Genomic DNA, 8060 nt, shown 5'->3' on the forward strand with positions numbered 1-8060 from the left:
CATGTCTCTTTAACATTTGTTGTCTCTGTTGTGCACATAAATGCTCCTTGTCAGAACTGTAATAGTGCGTTACTTTTCAATTCTAGTCTCGAGTGATATTTAACACCAGAATTGAGATTCATGCCAAGATTCATATTCATGTTTCTAGCAGACGAGGATGAGGTACAGGGCATACCATTTGCACCATTTGTGTCATAACCACGAGATTTCTTCAACATGAACTCAAAGGGCTCCGTGTTAAGCTGCCGAAGAGAGGCGAGATTCAAACTTGGTTTGCGAGTGCCACCATAGCTTGATCAAAACTGCACAGTCAGCCTGAGATGTTCTAGTAATCATGTTCTTGATAAAATCACGATGGCTAGGGGCATCAATCACAGTGCAGTAGTATTTAGTTGTCTCAAACTTCCATAGTGCAATATCAATTGTGATACCACGTTCACATTCAACCTTGAGCTTGTCAAGAACCCAAGCATACTTGAATGACCTCTTGTTCATCTCAGCAGCTTCTTTCTCAAAGCGTTCAATCACACGCTTGTCAATTCCTCCAAGCTTGTAGATCAAATTCCCAGTGGTTGTTGACTTGCCGGAGTTGACATGGCCAATAACCACAATGTTGATATGGGTTTTCTCCTTTCCCATGATGAACTAAATTCTCTTACAAAAATGGTTGCCTAAGTCTGGAGAATCAGAAGCACCACAAAACAGCTTCGCAACGGCGTGGAGAGCAGAGAGACTCGCACAAGATGAAGAGGACAAAAGATTGATATCAAAGCCATTGTTGGTGTTTCTCATTTCAAATTCGCATTCGAGGAGCTCATCCACGCTGTGGTAGCTGGTCAAACTAAATTACAATTCGATTCAGGGCATCGATTTGTGCCACCATAGCTTGACTCCTGCCATCACATCTAGAGCATCTGCAAATGCCTGAACTGCATACTGCTCCACTCCAGAAATCTTGTCAGCAGTAGCTTGTACAACATGTGAACATGAAATTTATGTAGATCCACCACCATATATGATTGAACTATCACGAATCAAGTTCCGAGCAACACAAAGTGCATCATGAAGGCTTCACTTTGTCTCTTCTATCATCATCTTGTTTCCACCACGAATAAAAATTGTCACTGCCCTTGAATTTGCACACTGTTCTATGTATAACATCCGATCCTTAGTTGTGCCAAATGCTTTCTCCCTCACAAGTCTAGCCTTCGCTAGCTTCTCAGGTGTCAATTCCTGAAATCATGGTACTTTTTGCTACCTCTCGAAGCCTGTTGATGTTACACAATTTTTTATGCATTTCTCTGCATTGCCATTGGCATTTATGGAGCGAGGATCTACACTGAAATTGGCATTGAATGTATGGATGAGTTTGGGGTCCTTTTAAGAAGGCAAATTGATATGCGTGTGACTCATTCATGTATTGTTCGGTAGAGCAGTCTAGGTAGCCTTCGATTGACTTTCAGTCCTGTCAAACAACTAGTATTCATTTTTGAAATCTCCAATAGCTGGGGTTTGTCTAGCCTTGCTACAATGTCCACTAAGATTGTTGAGCCTTCATTTCTTTGTGAGACAATGGCTAGAATTGATGATACATTAGAGTTGTTAAATATCCTAATTCATTCCACTGTTGATGGAATGGTAAAAATTAGGTATGATACACTTTCTGATATTAAAATTTGTCTGCAAAATGCACATGAGAAAATTGACTTTTTGCAACTCGAATCTCAATTCCAGCAAGAAGAGCTACATCAAAATAGACATCATTTTGAACGTGTTTTTGTTTAGAACATTGAGACAGCCACCCATCAACATGCAAAAAATAATCAAGATAGTAAATTTGAGGCTAATTCAAGAGCAGATGTGAATGTAGATTTAGAAGTCCAGCCTACACTTCCCAAGCCAATCATCAGACCTTGGGAAGAGCTTGTCCATAACAAGCACAGAATAGGTCTTGGATATGAGAAGGACGTGTCCTTTCATATTCCAGATTACTCAAAGCCCATTCAGTTTCAAAGTGCTGGATTCCTTCATGACAGTTCACCTTCAACTTCTGCCCCTCTTCCACAGCAACAACAACAGATTGTGAAATGCCAACACTGTGACCGAGTTGGCCATATGAAATATCACTGTTTTGATCTTCATCCATGTAAGCACTGTCATAAAACCAGTCATTCTTCAAACAGATGCTTCAAAAACAAACATCCTACAAGAACAATGATTCATCTTGGATGGATCGCTTCTTGGCAATGGGCTTCAACAGCCAAGAAGATATTTCGCTCATACAACAGGATTTGTTCTCGAATATTGAAAAGTCTTGCAATTGATATCTCTTCATCTTCTCGCCTTGTATCTAATAGAGAGGGAAATGATGGTCATCTACAAGCTTCAAAGCCACATCAAGCAAGCCTGAGCCACAACCTGCCATACCGGATTCAGAGTTGTAGCCAAAGATAAAGATGCCCTGAGCATGCCTTCAATCGGTGATACCTCTTCAAAGAATTGGGGACACTTCCTCTAGCAGAAGACTTCAGCTTCTTGCTAGTTTTGGAAGAGTTCCAGGAATTGCATTAAGCATTCCAGAGTTGTTGGTCATCCTTAAACCATCACAGGTTGAGACCTCCCTTTTTAGGATGAGGTTCTCCCTTTTATGCGGGGTGAGACCTCCCTTTCATGGTTGAAGGTTTCCCTCTTCAAAACATCAGGAGCACTTCCTCTAGCAGAAGACCTGAGCTTCATGCCAGACTTGGAAGAGTTTTGGGAACTGCACTAAGCATTCCAGTGTTGGTGGTCATCCTTAAACCACCACCCTTTATACCAACATTTAAGCGAGCACATTCAACCTAGTGCTATCATGCATTTTTGCACATTTTGTATTAGAGCTCTCTTCTTGGACTCATACATAACCCTTCGAATTAAGGGGGGGAATTTTGGACACCTAATCCTCTAAGGGTTGGTGTGGAAGCTAAACAACCAAAAGGAGTCCAAGGGACCACTTGGAATATGAAACCAAGGGTCACTCCTATGTATTATAAATATGTATCATTGTGAATAAGAAATACAATCTCATGCTTATCTTTCCTATTTTGTCTCTGCCATGTGTGTGTTTAACATAGATTTACACATAATACACAAGATGAAAGGAGCTCTTATTAACATATGCATATTTTCTTCAATTTCTATTATTTTTCCTTCATTTTCCTTAATTTCCACGTACCACCCAACCATAGATGGGGTTGAACCAAATCTTTGTTTCAACCAATCACCCTTGTGCCATATTCCAAGCATGAATGTGTGACTCACAACAAAACAACCAAGGATTCCTCAAGCTTTACCACAATCCCACCATATATTAGCCAAGGATTCTTAAGCCCAAACCCTCATCTATACAATGAGGCTTTATTGCAACCCCATCATATATCAGTCAAGGATTCTTAGGTCCAAACAAAAAACATACACTTCCAAGCTTTACCGCAATCCCACCATATACCGGTCCAGGGATCACGAGGCCTATACAACCATGGATTCCTCTGGATCTCTCTGCCTAAACCATGAGGAATATTGTCGTCTCCACCCTTAGGCTTTACCGCATATCCCACCTTTACCGGTCTAGGGATTTCTAAGCCTTTGCGAATTTTCCTGAGACCACCTCACTCAGTTTCAAAACCATCCAACAATCCATCTTAACCAAATGAAAGAAACCCATCACACCATGGTTATCCATAAATGGAAAGGCAAGGTTAAAAACCACTGTCACACATGGAAAAATCCATGCCAATGACAACAAGAGAACCAAATACACACATGCATATACCATGCATGCAAAAACTAGAAAGGAAATCATATGTGCAACTCAATACCTGCAAGTAATCTCGTTGTAGTCACCTGATCTAACTCTTCTTTGCTTGATCTTTGTTTTCCTTTACCTTCCTTGTCCTTCCTTTGCTTTCCTTTCTCCAATGCTAGAGTGCTCCAGGAATGCTCTAAGTGTGCAAGAGTGTGACAAAATAGAGAGAATAGAGAGAGAGCTCCAAAACTAAACTGAAAAAAAGCTGTGAACTGATTCTCATAAGCCTTTTTATCAATGACGCCTCTATTTTCTTCACTTTCCATTATTTTTCCTTCATTTTCCTCCTCACATAGAACTTGTGACCTTTCACCTTCCTTTTCTCCTAATTTCCTTTATTTTCATAAATAAAATGTCAATTAATGCTTCTTTCTTTTTCAAAGCCTTTGTTATTGTCTTTTTCAATTTCCCCTTAGCTATAATAAACCAAATGAACACCCATTAAGATGTTTTGCCCAACATTTAGCTTGGAATACATGTCCCATGACCTTGGTCTTATTTTGTCTTTATTAACTTTATTACATGAACTTTTAACCCGAGGTTGTTACAGGTACATCGTAAAGAATTGTTTCCCAAAAACTACTCATCTGAAAATCTATGAACATTATTCATTTTGATAGATACACAACATTCAAAAAATTGCCAAAAGCACCGTTCTCAAAGTTTCCTATATTTCCGTGAAACCATAAATGGTTTTTATATGTGCATGATGATGGCTTGGGGCCCACATAATCTTTCACCAACCATAAAAATTATTACACACATGTTTGTAATGGATCAAGAGCCCAAAATATATTGTAAAACTTAGAGATGAAGGAGAGGGACTTAATTTTGAAAAGGGAAAGGTTTCTTTTAATGTTAGATATATTACATATATAATATTAAATTATTACTTTTGTATTTCTATTATTAAGTTCTCTAACAAACAATATTATAACTATTTTTAAAATCAACTTTGTAACTTATCAAAGGTAGTTAGTCTCAGGAGGGAGAGTAAAAGTATGAAATCAACATTTTGTATGGGTTTGGATATTTTTCCAAATTTTGGGAAAAAGTGTAATGGGAAATCTTCCTCGAAGATCAATAAAAAGTAAACCAGATTGATTCTAGCGCTTTGACGTATTGTAGTATGTGTTGTTATTTTCTTATGTATTTGTTTCATTTCTATATATATTCTTATGGGATTAATCTAAGATGTAGTATGCTTATTTTGAAAAATATACATTTATTAGACAATACCTATGCTATTTCTAAAGAAAGAGTTAAAGAGGGTTGCATTGCCCCATCATTTTCATTCTCTTTGTGCATATTCTTTCGTTTATTACTGCATGGTGCAGGTGTAAATATGGGATTCTTTTTGGCCTAAATTAATAAAACTTATTCTAAGTTTTTTCCTCTTCCATCTATAAATTTTAGAATATGCAATCATTAAAGTGTAGGGTTTTCTAATCAAATAGCTTAGTCTTCAAGACGAAGTTGACATTGCACTCAACAATGTTCTATCTTCAGGAAAATATTTTCTTCAAAATCTTTACTAACCTTATGAATGTCCTAAGCATGGACCTCCTACAACCAGAAGTTGTCTCCCGCGTACAACATAAATTGGCATCGTTCTTCGGGATCAAAGGAATGAAGATATTTTTCCCTAGGCAAAAATATATTTCTTGACAGAGAACAAGATTTAGATATAAATATAAGTTGTGAACCATTCATCTGGCAATTTTACTAGCAAATATTTTACTGGAGAATAAATCTTGTTGATAGAAAAAAAAAGAAGGAAATACAGGGATCAAATGTTGAGATTTTTCAAGGAATTTTTGTTCGTTTTATCAATTTTGTTATCTATTTTCCCTTACATGTCAAGAGGGTCATTTCCTGTCTTATATATTCAAAATAGTCCAAACCCTCAGTTGTATATCTTCCCTTGAAATAGGAATATTTATCTTCTTCTTATATTGTAAATCTTGATAATGTTCCCTCCTTGATAGAAATGACTTCTACATTATTATTCCCCTAAACACGCCCAATCTTGTCAAACAGAACATAAAAATACTGACTCTCCTTTGGGAATCACTGCTTTACCTTGTAAACATCCCACTGACCTTCAGTCCAAAATTAAGGAAATTTTAAAGCCCCTTCTTTTTATCCCACATTACGAGGTTTGTTGTTTTACAATTATTTTCAAGACCAAAATAAGCTTTCCATCCCCCCATTAATCCTTTTCTCAATGCTATGGTTCCAGTTGAGTTTGTGATGAATATCAATTCCTAGGTACTTGTAAGAATACACTTCCTCCAAGTTATTATTGTCATACATAAAATTAGCGTAAGTGTCCTTCTTGGATTTGATAATCATAACTTTTGTTTTTCAGTGTTAACAGTCATACCCATGGTAGTGCAGAAATCCTTAAGAATCTTGAGTTTCTTATCAAGATTAGATGGGCACTTTGCGAAAAGAACAATATCGTCAGCATAGAGAAGAAGGATGACGACTATCCCAGCTAATATTGTGCCATCACATCCTGCTTCCTCTAAATAGCCTTTGAGCTTATCGATGTAAATGACAAATAGGGTAGGGAAGAGGGGGAAACCTTGTTTAACTCCGATGTTACACTTAATATCTTTTCAACCACCCCTCATTGCTCTTTAGCTTGGCAATTACATTCTCGTATAACCTTAACTCGAGAGGAACCTTTAGCTCTTCTAATCTATTCCAAAGGTTGTATCTAGGAACCGTATCGAAAGCCTTTCTAAAGTCCACAAAGCAACAAAATAAATTGGATTTATCATTACGACATTCCTCCGTAATTATCCTAAGCGTACCGAGGTGGTTTGTTGTTGAATGATGCCTTCTGAAACCTGCTTGGCCTTTAGCCCGCTTACCTTCACTTTCAAGCCATATGCTTAAATTATTTTCCAAAATACTACCATATAACTTGGCTAAGAGAGGGCTGATCATAATTGTCCGATAATTAGAGGGGTTATTTGTATCCCCACTTTTAAAAATAGGGATAATGAGGCTCTCAGTCCAAGGTTTAGGAAACCCTTGCTTGACTACTTGATTGAAAAGCTTGTGGATGTGGGGGATGAGGATAGGACCTCCAATTTTTAAGATTTCCGCCTGGTAACCTTCAATGTCCTTAGCTTTCCCATTAGCAACGCGATTAACCCCAAACTTAATGTCTTCTAAAGAGAAAACTTCTTTCGTTGTGGGCAGGGTTTCCAAATTATCCATGACATTTGGAGATTCATAAAGATTTTTAACATAGGAATTCCAATCGTGAAGAGCAATTTTATTATTATCTTTAGTCTTCCTAGTCAAAATCTGCCTCCAAAATTTCTTAGGAGCTACCTTAGAGAAGTGTAAGAGATTCTCCTGTCTTTGATGAATGTACTGCCTCTTTTTCCTTTTAGTTAGGGCTTTGTATATTTTTATCTTGTCCATTTTAATAGATTCATCAACAGCCTCCTTAATTGCTCTCCTCGCACTTTTACAATCTTTGTCATACCATGGATTGGTTTTGATATTTCTTTTGTTATTTGAAACTTCAATTGAGAACTTGTTAATAGAATATGAGAGGGTTGTAGTAAAATTATGATAGAGGTCTTCTATGTTGTCTATACTAGATAAAGGAAGCAAATTAGTTTTTAATTCATTTAGAAAGAGATCATTTTTATTTCGATCAAATATTAAGTTCTTTTGGCTGTAAGTAATATTTTCTGTGGGAACTCTATGCATGAAAAAATTGAGAGTTATAAGTAAAGGCCTACGATCAGAGTCAGGTTCATGGTCATTTAAGATGTCAAAATTTATTATTTCGTTGTATAATGGGAGATCGGAAATAACGTAGCCTACCATGCTACTACCAAGTCCATGGATGCAAGTCATCTTGCTGTAATTGGGCCACTTCTTTAGACCGTTGCAAATTATGAGATCCTGAGCACTACAGAGCTTGACTAGCTCTGACCCAAACAAATTTTCCTCGAGGTATTCAGAGCTCCTTTTGTACCTACTAGCCAGAGTAGGGTCTTCGTCTAACCAAAGAGGATTAGGGTTGGAATGATTGCTTAGAATAATAAGCTTGGTATTTTGAAGTAACTCTTGAAAATTAAAATTTTAAATTAATTTGTTAAAACCAAATATTACTAGTTTTTTAAAAATAACATTTAAATTATGATATTAATTTATTAATTTATTAAAAACAAATATTAATAAG

The 8060-nt window shown here is 36.9% G+C and overlaps 1 pseudogene; it reads right to left on the minus strand.

Annotated features, from left to right (window-relative positions):
• Positions 1 to 237: 237 nt before the first annotated feature.
• Positions 238 to 639, minus strand: LOC149184791 (elongation factor 1-alpha pseudogene; annotated as a pseudogene).
• Between the last annotated feature and the right edge of the window lie 7421 nt (positions 640 to 8060).

The sequence above is a fragment of the Pinus tabuliformis genome, chromosome 3_2 (genome assembly GCF_031772625.1).
Source record: "Pinus tabuliformis cultivar Carrire ecotype Pingquan chromosome 3_2, CPIR1, whole genome shotgun sequence".
NCBI classification, from domain to species: domain Eukaryota; kingdom Viridiplantae; phylum Streptophyta; class Pinopsida; order Pinales; family Pinaceae; genus Pinus; species Pinus tabuliformis.